General features: G+C 38.7%; 1 long non-coding RNA gene across 1 annotated transcript in view; it reads left to right on the plus strand.

The window, feature by feature from the left end:
* LOC308409093 overlaps positions 1-14,549 on the plus strand; it is a 91,095-nt gene that overhangs the window by 70,807 nt on the left and 5,739 nt on the right. The window lies entirely within an intron of this gene.

Genomic DNA, 14,549 nt, shown 5'->3' on the forward strand with positions numbered 1-14,549 from the left:
CACATGTATTGCAAACCACGTCTCAGCTGTTTGTGGATGTAAAATACGTGCACACATGACTCCAATTATGCTCAGCCATTGTTGTGAGTGCGCACGCCAAGGGGCTGCCACAGTTATACAGCCGTATTTCGCACATGACTATAAACGGCGGAAGAGGAAGTAATTCCTTCCAATGTAGACAATCCGAATGTTATAGTTTTTCCACTGTGTTCTTGTTAATGATAAACTACAAATTTACTAAAATATCGATATTTTAATGTGAGAATCGATTCTAGAACATAAATGACTGGTATCGGAGGAATCGATATTTCAGGATCGATCCGCACGTCCCTATCCCAGAATGATTTCTAAATCACAGGCAGCAATGGTGGTTTTGTTTTTTTAGTTTGTTTGTTAGTTTTTAGGGGGGGAAGGGGTGGGGGTTACGTTAACCGGTTTGTTTACATATTCCACTCTCCATGTTCCACATGTTGCATTCGCAGATTCTCATTTTCACTGAATCGTCTCTTTCCGCCTGGTCTTGTGTCTCTGTGCTTCTGTAACATAAAGAACGAGCTGACATGTTTCTAACGACACCAGCGATCAGCTCAACAGACCCTCAGTTTACCTGCATGCATCCTCCTCCTCACCTGCCAGCTGTTTAACACCTGCTGCTAATTCAAGAAACACGCCCACGTTACCTGGTGATAGTCACAGTTCAATGAATGATGCTCATAGTGAGTAAAAAGTAAACTGAGTGCATTTTTTGGACAGATTCACTTTTAATGTGAATGTATAATATAATACAGATGCATAAAAACATCCCTAAACAGAATTAATTAAAACTATAAAAAGGGAGGCAACTTTGCCTGTGGTAGAATGTATACCAAAAGTTGGCCGACCTATTACTGGCTGAGGTTTCAGTAGAGTTGTGGCTGAACCACATAAAAATATATCATTAATTTTAATCTCCCCGATCAATGATAATGTTATGTTGGAATGTTCCCATATGGAAAAGAAATAGTAAAAACTTATATGATTTACTCATGAAAGTGGCCACTTTCTCATTACTTTCATATATTGTTTTAGTAAGTATCCAAAACATAAGAGTTTCATCATATAATTTTTCAAGGGATCTTATATCTGTTTTCACTTTTGTATGCTTTTCATACAAGTTTTGCACAAGACAGATACAAACTTTATAAGATTTATATATATCTTTTCCATATGGGTTGTTAAAGAGGGTCAAAAATGTTTCAACCCAGTTTGTTTTGCAGATTCTGTACAGCAGCTTTAATATAGGGAGGACACAACTTCCAGATTGTGAGTAAAATTAGTTTTTTTCTCTTTGTCAGTTTAACAGTTTCTGTTGTGCCTGTCACTGCTCCCTGTCTGTTTGCTTACCTGGTTCTTCCTGACCTTGTACTTTCTCCTCACGTTCCCTCTTTCCTCTCTCCTTCTTTGGACTGACAATCATACACAAATAGATTGTATTCAATTAGATGAAAAATTACATTAATATGAAAAAAATACTATTAAGATCACTAACAAAAAGTCCTCTCAGTGTACTTTCAACCAAAAGGCAAATAACCAAACCACATAAAAGATATAAATACTGAAACACTGATCCAACATGATTCTTGATTTTACACTTTTACCTGAATGTGGCTCCTTTTTTTGGAAAAAACTTCCTTATATCCATTATGAACCTGGCTGTCTCTGTACACACACACACACACACACACACACACACACACAACAGGAGTTATAAGGTTAATGGGCATCCAGTCAGTTGGCTAGTAAGTATCCATTTCAAACAGGACAGTGGTAACAACAGTAGGCTGCGGACAATTTTAAGTTTTAGATTTTTTTAAACAAGCTGTATACATTTCAATGGGAGCAACAGGACGGTGCTGATTTTACTGCAGAGCAGGACGGATTGTAGGGCAGTAAACATCGTCAGAAAACACGTTTTCAACACTGCAGGTTACCTGGTGTAATGTTTTTCAGCTAAAAAGAAACATGGCCTGACTCCTACCAACTATATAAAGAGTAACTGAAGGTTAAATGCAGCTAATATGTCCTGTTTTAAGCCAGGCACTTCCACCTCCGCTCTGCTGCGTCTCAGCCACCATAGCTCTGGCAGAAAGGGCGCTAGAGCCAGAGCAGGGGAGAGCTGGAACAAACCATTTTGGGAGGGGGGTATCTATACTTTTGTTGTTAAAATGTTACGTCTCAACCAAGTAGTGTATGCTTTTTATATTTTTAGTAGTGTGTCACATAAACAGCAAATATTGTCAAAAAAGTGAGAAATCTTCGGGGGTGCTTTGATTTTAGCCCAAAAATGGGCTAAAATCGCCCCTGCTTTGTACAGTTAAAGCTAGCAGTTACTACATGACGAAACACCAACGTTATCTCTTTTCTGTGTTTATACACAGGTCACGCTGATTACTGAACAAAAACCCAAAGATCAGCAGTTAATCGAATTTATTTGGCGACTGAAACATGTAGGACACATAAGAACATCAGGAAATAAAAACCCAATACATATAACCTCAGTAAAAGAAGTCAGTGTCAGCGGGCGTTATTACAGCTGTGTACCGGGCCCTTCGCTTTGTCGGTGGTAATAACAGCTCCATTGCTTTGCCGTGAGACTGGGCAGACATCTCCAAAATCATCGAAGCACTTTTGCAAAGAGGCTGTATCTTGACAAACCGACCAGACATCTGAAGATTAAACCACTACATTCTCGGCTAAACAAATATTAAAACGGTATTTGGTGACACACAAACAGGGTTTTTCAAAGTTCAGTTCTGTTAGTTTCCACATGCCGGTTGTTGTGTGCTAAAAACAATGGCCACTAGGCCAAAGCAATGGTTTTGACTCAATCGGCGTTAACCCCGCCCCCTGAGTTTGATGGGGGAGTTTGACAGATAAAATAAATTCATGGTACACCATTAAATAATTATTTAAATGTGGCAATAATTAATTAAAATGTGAAATAAATAAATAATTAGTTAAATGTGTCAATAATTAATTAATTAAATGTGTCAATTAATTAATTATTTCCCATTTTAATTAATTATTGCCACATTCAATTAATTATTTAATGGTGTATTTAATGAATTCATTATGGCAGTCCTGGCGTTCCATACTGGAGAGGAATCGTATGTATTTATATTTAGAAACTGCTTCTATGAATACACCCAAAAACATCTCAATGGATGTGAAACAATCCTTGAGCCTCAGAAACAAAGCTAATCCATTAGAAAGAGAGAATATTTTTAGTAAGTTTTGCTTTCAGAAAAACAAACAAACAAAGGAGCAAAAAATAACATAAATAGATAAATAATACCAAAAACATATTTGCAGCTGAGCTAGATCAAATATTAGCTTGGATGTCCAAGGAAGGCAATAGTGGTAGACGATGTCAGGATCCTCTTTATTGTAATAGCGTAGGATTTTATTTATGGTAAATATCTGGAAATATATAGAAACTTTTGTTAGAGTATATGATATCATTACCCAAATCTGCTGTGAAAAAGAGACTTAAGAGCAGAACGACCAGATTAGGCTTTGCTGTCCCAAGAATGTCGTGGGTTTTTTTGGTAATTCAGCTGAGATTAAACTTTACCAGAGTGACGCGGAAAAAATACTATTTGCTTGTGACAGTGGTTAGCAGCATCACCTGACAGGAAGAAGGCTCCTGGTTCAAAAAATTTAAATAATAGAAACATTCCCCTCATGATTGGTTTCTTCCAGGTACTTTGGCTTTCTTTCACAGGTCAAAAACTATTAGGTGATTTTAAATTGGGTATAAATGATAAACTTTACAGAAAAAAGCACTGTGTGAACGTATGGCTAAATGAGGCTTGTAGTGTAAATCAGTAAGTGCTATAAAAATGCTAGTGCGTTTACAAGATCTGAAGCATACTCCAAGTACATCACTTGAGGCAGTGTGATGCAAATCAATGCATAGCCTCCAATGATACTGTCACTAAGGTTTATTGATGAAATGACAGTAGAAAGAAGCAGCTAAATGAACTACATGTAAATAGAGGTATTCATTATGCTATTCCATCCAAATGCAGCAAAACTGAATGGAAAAGATTCCATGGTACATATGGAGGATCAAATGAGCCTGAAAAAGCCATCCACTAGTTTTTGAAACCCAAAACAGCTTAATATTTTGAATATATTCTTTAGGCACAGATTCCTTGTAAATGATCCTTAACAAAGTATTAAATATTTTTACAACGTTAATTTGTCCAGTTACGTTTGAATTTGTAATTCCTCAGAGATTTATCTATTTTTTTCCAGCCTCCTCCTTTATTCAGCATAATTTACAGGCGTTTCCACCCAACTACTGTCAACATTTGTGGGAAAAATCTGTGTTACCACAAGGTTTGTTATCAGTGTTCTGCAGTTTGTTATTTCAGCAGACAGGAGACAGACAGACCTAAAGTTTAAAGACAACATTATCATGTTATAAACAACATTGATTGCTGAGAATCCACAATTTAAGTATCTCTGTTTCTTTCTTTCCTCCTCTTAGTTTAACTTTTGCACAAGGTTTATTACACTGCAAGCTTGCTTATTGTGAACAACATGGTCACCTAAATTGTTCTGTCTCTGTATACAGCATTAGGCCTTGAAATGGGAAAAAAATCCCATTTGTCCCCATTCTTCTCTGCAATCAGAGTTCACTTGTTCATGATTGAGGGGCTTGGTAAATCAGCTTTGCACTGACAAATTCATTTTGAATTCGTTTTGTACTTTAAAGAAAGGAAATATAATGACCTACAGGTGCAAAACCATGCTTCCACATCATCTCACATCCATGAGTATGTGGAAAATAGCACAGTTTTTGTACAGTACAGTGTATTTTTAGTAAAAACAGAAGTGCAGACTTTCAGATTTACTTCAAGGGCTTTGACAAAATTGGTGTATTAACAGTGAAAGAATTACAGCAATTTTTATAGCCTTATATTTCAAATTAATTGGACAAATTACCATAATTTTAAATATAAAAAATATTTTAAGATTTCATTGGAAATCCTTTGAATTTAATGCCTGCCTGAAGTTCAGAAATCATAGATAATCATCAGATGCTGTTTTTCCTCCCAAAATATGTTCTTCTAGGACTCTACTGCAGTCATATTAACTTGCTGCTTGTCTCCAGTAAATGAAAAGCATGCTCTACTGGATTCAGACCAGGTGACTGACTCGACCACTGAGGAATATCTTATGTCTTGGGTTGATTTTGCAGTATGCTCTCGGTGCATTACAAGTTTGCGCCGTGAATCTATTTTATCCGTTGAAAGGACTAACGCTGGGAGTCTGCAGTTCAGTCAATCTTATCTTGATGGTTTGATTTTAACATCAACTGAAGTGGTGTAGCTTACAGAGCAAGAAAACAGCAAAACAAAACACTAAGCTGTATCATTGCCCAAATCCATATGGACCTGACTGTAAATGAAAAGAGAGTTTAAGGAATATTCCTCATTTTGGTTTTATGGAAGAAAGCCACTCAAATCCCTTTGAGTATGCAGAGGTAAGGTATGACCATTTGCACCTACTGCTTTATCCGGGTGTTAAATAATAAATGCACATACTACTGCTGCTGGCTAAGACACTGAAAAGCGAACGTCTGTGGATTCAGTGCAGTTGGCTATGGGGTTCAGACCAATTTAAAAGAAAGTACTGTATAGCTGCGGGTACATTTGCTTTAAAGTGGAAATGAACGTGTATGATCAGAGACACTAAAATCAAAAGAAAGGTACTCCAGGAAATTCCTTGAGGCAAACCACAAATTGACTTATTAGACACACAAAAAAAATAGTTCAGGAAGAATACTTTGAATATGTCACAGATTCTCTGCACTTACTTTACCAGTACAATATTATTTACTAATATTTGATGTGAATAGTAGACATAACAGATGAATGTGCTCCCAGTATCAACAAACACAAGCAATTATGCACACAAGCATCATGAGATGCCATTTTACAATTTGTGACACAGCAGGACACGACAAGAAGGTTTCTTTGCTTAATTGAATCTGCAGTATAATTTGAGACTACAGGCATGCTTGTTTTGTTTATTTCGGTTCAGTCACCAGGGTTGTCTGCAGTTAGGTCAGGTTCATAAATGAGGAGGTTACCGAGTGACTTTGACAGTCTTCACCCTTAAATGCGGCACTATAATTAACGCTTTTCATAGAGTATTTCCCCAAATTTAAGTAGTGGCTTTGCCGAAACCCAATCTTAACTGATAAAAATGTTGAATCTGTAAGCAAGGGACAAGATTTCTGATTTCCATTTGTAGTCTGAGTAGTATAGCCCAGTCACATTTGATCAGTGTTTGCTCGCATGCAGTTAAACAGTCAGTGTGAAGAGCAAATGAGTGAATGCATTAGTTGAATTGCAATCTTGACACCACTTACTATTGTCTCATGACAATTCGTCTTTTGATGAACTTTTTAAAAATCATCTGCATTCATAAACCATAACCAGGGCAGGGAAAAGATTTAAGCCTTGATATCTGCCACCTACACCAGAAGTCCAGAAATACCATCTGCCAGAGGCAAAGTCATTAGGCCATAACTGAGGTTTTTCCAAACATGCATGAACTTAACCAGAAACACCTTTAGAGTGCTTAATCTGCCACAATTTGTTTGAATGGAAATGGGGTGGCAGCATTACTGGTCAATATTCTGGGGGAAAATCTAGGCTGCAGGCATCCCCAAGACTTACACCAAAACCCTTATTAATGAACCCTACTCTGCCTTAATAATAAAGCATAAGTCAAAGAAATGCCAGGCTTCTAACCTAAACAACAACAACAAAACAACACCTACTAACTGCTCCTATGTGCCCAAAACTTACAGTGTACCATTTACAAAGGTTGGGATGCAGAAAGGGGAGTGGTGGATGGAGTATAGAATATAGAAAGGTTGATGTAATCCAGTGGTTCAATCCAGAGGATGGATAGCATTGTGGTGCGTGGTTCACTGTCACGTCACAACAAGAAGGTTCTGGATGTGAGTCCACCGCCTGGCTTGGGCCTTTCTGTATGGGGTTTGCATGTTTTCCCCATGTCTGTATGGTTCCTCTCCAGCTATTGGATGTTCCTACACATTCAAAAGACATGCATAGGGCCAAGATAACTGGTGACTCTAAATTGGCCATAGGTGTGAATGTGAGCGTGAACGACTGTCTGTCTCTCTTCCCCAGCTGTCATATGCCTCTCGCCCTGACAGCTGGGATAAACTCCTGACCAACTGTGACCTTAAATCGGATAAGCGGAAGAAAATGGATGGATGAATGATCCAGTTTTTTTTAACAGCATATTAGGAGTGTATATTTATAATGATGGATATCGACACAAAAAGTTCACAACTGAACTGAACAACGAAAATAAGAACTCTCATAACCACTGACACATTCTTGTGGGTGTGTACATTATGCATAACTTGTCAATAACCTAATTTACATAAGCAGTTAAGAATGGAAGGAGACACAACTTGTATATTTTTCATTTTAAATGTTTTCCCAAATGAGAGTTTAATCCGCTGAACTTTTTCTGGTTTTCATGAGCTCTCTGCAAGCAGAAGCCTGAAAGCACTGCCTGCGTTTAGGTTCCCTAGAAACTGTGTTTTGTAGAGAGGCATAATCCAAATATATTGCAATGACTTCATCAGACCTCAGGTCACAGCTCTAGTATATAGAATCTATCGTGACTCAAAAATAATTGAGTGGAACAGCATGGTGCCATATGTTGAATTGACTTTTGGACAAATCACATTCAACCAATGGCCACCAGCTGTGATGGATCACATGAGAGTCGCTCCAGACGTCTCTCACTGATAATATTTTGACTCATTATCAGCAGCTATCAGACTTTGCCTTAACCTTGACCGTGTTATTACAGTCCACTCTTGAATCACAATCTTAAAAGTGCACGAGAGCTTTCAACTGTGACTCTTCTAATGAGACGCACAGCTTCACAGAGTGAAGGTGTCTCTTTGGCTAAATTGGTTCTACACATGACTGAGGCTGAGTGTTGTTTCTGACAGATGATGTGAACACGATGTAAGCATGATGAAATGAAACGCAAATATCCAAAAGATAAACTAACGGCCAACAGATAGATTTATTTATTTATTTATTTATTTGTACTGATTTTGGTTGGTTTAATATCACCAGTTGATTTTGTTGCCTGATTCGTTTCATTTGTTTTAGTGCAGGAGATATACACTGTGCATATGTCCATAAAAAATGAAATGTTTCTCAAAATTACCTTTAATATAATAAGTTTTTTTCCTTAGTTACTTACAGAGAGGAATTTAGGAAACTACTGCAGGACAAAGTTTGTGAGTTTTAAGTTATGTTTCTGCATAAACATGACCTGAAATATCATCAGATTTTCTAAAGTCCTGAAACCGGATAACCAAGGTAAACAAAACAAAATAATTAGATGTCATTTTTTTTATTGAGGGAAATTATATACAAATAAATTTCTATGTGTAGAAAAACCTTTGCTTTCAGTAATGTGATCCCCTAGTCCAGCAGTAGTGCCAAGAAGACATTTATTGTTTCATCTAGCATCGTCTTATAGAAATTTTAGGTCATTTTCATAGAACAACTTTAACTTTTACCTGGTAGAAAATATTATGATGCTTCTGGTGACATTTAATATGGCCTGTATTTATATAGCGCCTTACTAGTCCCTAAGGACCCCAAAGTGCTTTACATATCCAGTCATCCACCCATTCACACACACATTCACACACTGGTGATGGCAGCTACATTGTAGCCACAGCCACCCTGGGGCGCACTGACAGAGGCGAGGCTGCCGGACACTGGCACCACCGGGGGTTCACAGACATTTCACCATAGCTTTATGCTGTTCCCCGGTATAACAAAGTAAACTAATGTGGTAGTCGCTTACTAATTATTAAAAAAAATAAAAACACATTGTTCACTGGAGATTGTCATTTAACAGTCAAGCAAGCTACTGTATGTGTTACTGCCTATGAGCTATGCGTTTGCATTTATTGCCTTCATTCATAATTCAGGTGACAAATGGTGTAAACCACGTTTGTATTTTTACCTAATGAATAACTGACTCTTTTCTTTGTAAATCAAACTAACAGCCCCCACAAATGCACCACACTCTGACTAACACTGAGCTGGCACACAATCTGATAAAAAGACGTAAGAAAGTGGAGAGTGGGCTGATTGCAGAGGAAAGATAACAGCATCACTGGGTGAGAAATAGTAGTCAGGAAACTATCACTGGGCACTTGCCCAACTAGGTCAACTTTATAGCTACTTTTTTTTTCTGTGCAAATCAGAATTTTAATACCAGCAGGACCTTGGAGAGTTTATTGTTAAATCCTTCATTAGCTTTCATATAGACTCTCACCACCCTTTGTGCTGTAAATCTGCTTGGAAATGATCATGGATGTGTTGTAAACCGTTATGTTTTATTATTCCTCTCCACCCACTATATTATTTCTTTTAGTGTATCACCCGTTCAGGACAGCTAATTGAGTTGTAAGTAGCCAACAGGCCTGTGAAGCTCCTGTGGGAACATTAACATAGCAACACCACAACAATGAATGTGTTATCAGGCTTTGCCATGGTAACATAAAGACAACTTTTAATGAGTGCGTCTATGCTGGGAAGCTGTTGTTGTGTTAATGGAATTTTTAAAGGAATATTAATTAGTAGAGTGAAAGGAAATGTAAAGTGGTTGTTTTTAAATGACAAGCAAGCTGGAAGGATGATTTCCTCTTTGTCAAAGCCTATTTCCAAAGTGCAGAGGCACACAGCCTTGCTGAACCTGTGGCAACGGTTGAAATGGCATAGTCGTACTGATGATTAGCTGTCATATTTAAAGCTATATGGGAATTAGCTGATGTTTTTGGAAATATAGTTCCACCTTAAGGAAACACTTAAAACTTCTAGGTGTTCTCTGCGTTCCTGTTGGTTTAAATGCAAATGCAAACACTTGCCCACACACACAAATACTTAACAAGCATTAGCAAAAGCAAAAAAAATGTTTTTAAGCTCCTAATCCCAGTGCTGTACACTGGGTTATATTACCATGTAAGGTAGGTTGTATGAGGAAAGAAGCGGCTCAGCCAGCAGTGGCTGCTGCTCAGTAGGTCCGCCCGTGAGAGCTCAACCAGCAAAAGATGTAAAAGTATTTAGAGGTGTGAAATGAACCCTAGATTGTGAGAATGAGCCACCAGTGGATATAAGATATGTGCCTGTTGACTTTTCTGCAGGGGTTTTTTTTCTCTATGGGGATCTGAATATGTTTGCTTTTCTATGCAAGACTTAAGAGTTGGCAGAGAACCATGAGCCTAAGGTTCTGTTTGGCAGCTGATATGTGCATTTCTTGTGGCAGGCTGGAGAATTTTGTGTTTGGCCAATGGCTGTATTTATCAAACTTGAAAGAATTACAATAGGGAAAGTTGTAAAGAGCCAGCTTAGGAGAAAAAGTATAAGCAAAAATTAGTGTGTGAAAAATCACTTCTCTATGAAGGAATGTAGGCATAAACTTTAATAGACATAGTTATAATTAGATTAAAAGAATTACATGGCAGTTTTGCCATTGTTCATTATGTTAGAAATCTTATATAAAAAGCTGAAGTCAAGATTTTTTAAAATCGCGTTGAGCAATAGTTCTCCTGGCTTTCCAAAGGTTGGCTGCTTCTTATTTTATTTTTTAGTCCAGTCCTTGTACTTGTAACCATTTTCAGAGGACTGTATGTTTGTTAAGCTACTTAACACTGACTCGTGAATCTTTCAAGCATAAAATGACAGCAAAATCAAGCAGATTGTCACGGCTGTGACGGCAGACGTGTGGGGTTGTGGTATAAGGACCCAAACGCGGGCACTGACGTAGATATGGAGAGTGAGCTTTATTTAGTGAGGTGAACAGGATACAGGAGGAACGGAGAATGACATACAGAGAAACCAAGAGAAACATAAACTGAGAAAACTAACAAAACTGACTTAAAAACCTACATACAGCAGAAACACGGGGAGACAACAAAGACAGACCAGCAACAAGCAGGAGAAAACACAGGGCTTATATACTCACGGGGGCAATCAGGGAATGGGATACAGGAGGGCACCACAGCTGGGTGGTGACGAGCAGTGTTGGGAAGGTTACTTTTAAAATGTATTCCATTACAGATTACAGAATACATTTTGGGGCATGTATTCTGTAATCTGTAATCTGTAACGTATTCCGTTACATTACTCAATGACAGTAACATATTCTGAATACTTTGGATTACTTAATATATTATCATGCTTTTTACAACTACATGAATGTACTATTGCCGTGTGATTTATTACTATTACTGAAGGTCCGCGGCTCCTAACCGTAGTAAAGGGACCTCTGACTAATACGGCGGGGTCCCTGTCGGCTCGTAGCCAAAAAATAGCTTTACTTTGTTGTGTGGGTCAACTTTGCTAGCGAGAGACAGAGAGAGGCGTTGAAAGGCTGCTCCAACGGAACTTATTGTTTCTGAGGAAAACACGAACACAGTGTACAGTCGAGTCTTAATAGTGTACTTACTCTTCTTGGCTGCAGTGGTTATTATTATATTTACATGCTTCCAGCTCCCGTTTCTGCTCAGTGACAACTCTGCTTTTCCACTCTCCTTTTTCTCCCTCCTCGCGCTCACAGACACATAGGTCGTGTCCAAATTCATGGGCTGCATCCTCCTGAGGACCCGGCCTTCGCGGTCTACATGGGCCGGGTCCTCAGAAGGTCAGGTAGGCCGGAAGTAAACGGCCGTGAAATTGGACGGTCTAGCCTTCTGATTAGCGTCACCGCTGTCTCGGTGGAGTTTAATAAACTCGGCCGTCTGCTTCTTGCTATCTAAAATATAACAGGACGCTGGCGTAAACTCTCGACCGTCTCACACGTCTGTTTAATCAGTTTTCTGTTTGACGTTTAGTCAGCTGTGTGAAAACCAAGGAGGAACCCACCCGGGGGATTAATAAAGTTTTATTTTATCTAATCTAATAACTTTAATCTCAGCCAAACAGATTGACTCACGAACAAACAAAACACTGAAAAAAGCCCAACAATAACATTTTTGGGTTGTCTAAGTGACTTATATATTACGTTTAACCCGAGCAGCGAAAGTCCGCGGTGATCTGAAAATGATGCGCCGGGAGTTGTGCCGTTCTCGGCCGCATCAGTAACCCTCGAGCTCCCGGCTAGCTGTCGAGCTGGTGGGTAGCAGACGTCTCCGAAAACGTCGAAGCACTTTTGCAAATATGCAATATCTTGATAAACCGAGCAAATATTTGATGTTTACACAGCTACTTTCTCGCCTGAAAATATGTTAAAAGTTTATTTTGTGACCCAGAAAGATTAGTATGAGTAATTTTAAAACTTAGTAGCGGCCGCCATTGTTGGAAACTGGAGTTTGGCTGGGCCGCGCTATGAATTCTGGGATATGGTAGGCCACGAAAGACGCACCCGACCCATCCTTCAAATTCGGGGAAAAGGAGGACGCATTTGTCGGCTGCATTTGGAGGAGTCTACGAATTTGGAATTTTCTGTCAAACAAAACCCAAACAGTCCTGACCCGCCACAATATGAAACAGGAAGTACCGCCGTGTAATCCATTTATTTCAACAAAGTAACTGTATTCTGAATACCACCTTTTTAAACGGTAACTGTAACGGAATACAGTTACTCATATTTTGTATTTTAAATACGTAACGGCGGTACATGTATCCCGTTACTCCCCAACACTGCTGACGAGACAGGGGAAACGTAAAGTGAACACACTGACATAAGACAAGAACCTTCAAAGTAAAACAGGAAATACAACAGGTATGCAAAGACACGAGCTTAACACAAGACATGGCAACAGGGAGGAAACACAAAGACATGGGACCAGGGCAGGCACAGAGACACAGAAGAAAAGGAGCTCGAAATACAAAACCTGAAAACAAGAAATTCCCAACAAGAATGAACCTAAAACATAAGATAATAATCAAAACCAAAACCACTGAGTCCTCAGACTCAGGACCATGACACAGATATCAGACAACTTAGCAAAAAATTATAATTTATCCCCCTTTCTTTATTGAAATTAAGGACAGGCAGTGTGTAGTGTGTCCTTAAAAAATTCAGAAACTGGACAAGTGATCTAAAGCAGATGAATAGTAAATCTAAAATCAATTCTTAAGACACAAGAAAAAATATCCAGCAAAGACCCTGACTGGACAGATGCATTGCGCCCTTTACCGAAGGCTTATCAGAAAATGGTCTCAAAGGAGGGGTGACTGTCAGGATGCCATCCATTAGTGAGGGGAAAGGGGAGGTGGTCAGGAGAGAGATGAGTATGAGTGGCATCTGTAAAACACGGTTGAGACCCTGTCACGGGTTGGGGCTGCATTACAGCCACGGTGTTTTGTTAAAATTGATGGAATTATGAACACAGATAAGCACTGTCACATTTTGAGCCACCATACAATGCAATGTGGAAAGCGTTTTATTGGTAACAACTTTGTATTTCACCATGGCAATGATGCGAAACACTGGCAACGTGATAAAAGTCACCTTGATAGAACACCCTACAATGAAACACAATCAGCATCATTAAAGCAGTCTGGGATCATCTTAACCGGTAACAGAAGAGAAGGCAGCCACCATATAAAGAAGTGTTTTGAACGTCCTTCAAGAAGCATGGAGAACTATTGCTGAATAGTGCTTGAAGAAATTACAAGAAAGCTTGCCTAAGAGATTTCAGGCTGTGTTAAAAATAAAAGTCGTCATAACTAATATTGTTTTTTAAACTCATTAGAATTCTATACAAAGTGCATGAAAATTTTTTTGCCTTATATATCACATTTCCCTGTATATTCGTACATCCATCCTTCCATTCTCTACTGGAGCCTATCCCAGCTGTCTTAGGGCAAGACGCAGGGTACACCCTGACAGGTCGCCAGTCTGTCGCAGCGCTAACACATAGACACTTTCACACTCACATTCACTCCCACATTCATACCTATGGGCAATTTAGAGTTTCCAATTAACCTATCCCCACCAACTTATACTAATATTTGCACATGTTCCAGTAAATACCTGCACCTATTTCCCTTTGTCTTAGCAAAATATAAAGAGATAAGTGGTGGCTCAACACTTTTGCACAGTAGGATAATAACTGTTATATAAACAAACTGAAAATCATGGAGTTTATAACATTACATTAACACACTATATACAGTATTCACATAGCAAGTAAATATCCTGTTTGGCTTTGAAATCAAATACAAAACGCATCTGGAACGACCACATTTTTGGTATTTATAAGCGTCTCAGCTATGACAGCAATACCTCTAATTATCTTTTAGTGCGAAAGTTTACTTTTAGCTGTCTGATAAATGTTGGTTCTCTTTGTCAGGTTAAGTGTTTTTGGCCTTATTGTTCAAACATTTTGTCACATTGTGGAGGAGTACAGGGTCTGTGTATATGTGTGCGTACACACTTGTATTACTCATGTTACTGGGGCATACCTGTGA

This window comes from Rhamphochromis sp. 'chilingali' (genome assembly GCF_963969265.1).
Source record: "Rhamphochromis sp. 'chilingali' genome assembly, chromosome: 13".
In the NCBI taxonomy this organism is placed as follows: Eukaryota; Metazoa; Chordata; class Actinopteri; order Cichliformes; family Cichlidae; genus Rhamphochromis; species Rhamphochromis sp. 'chilingali'.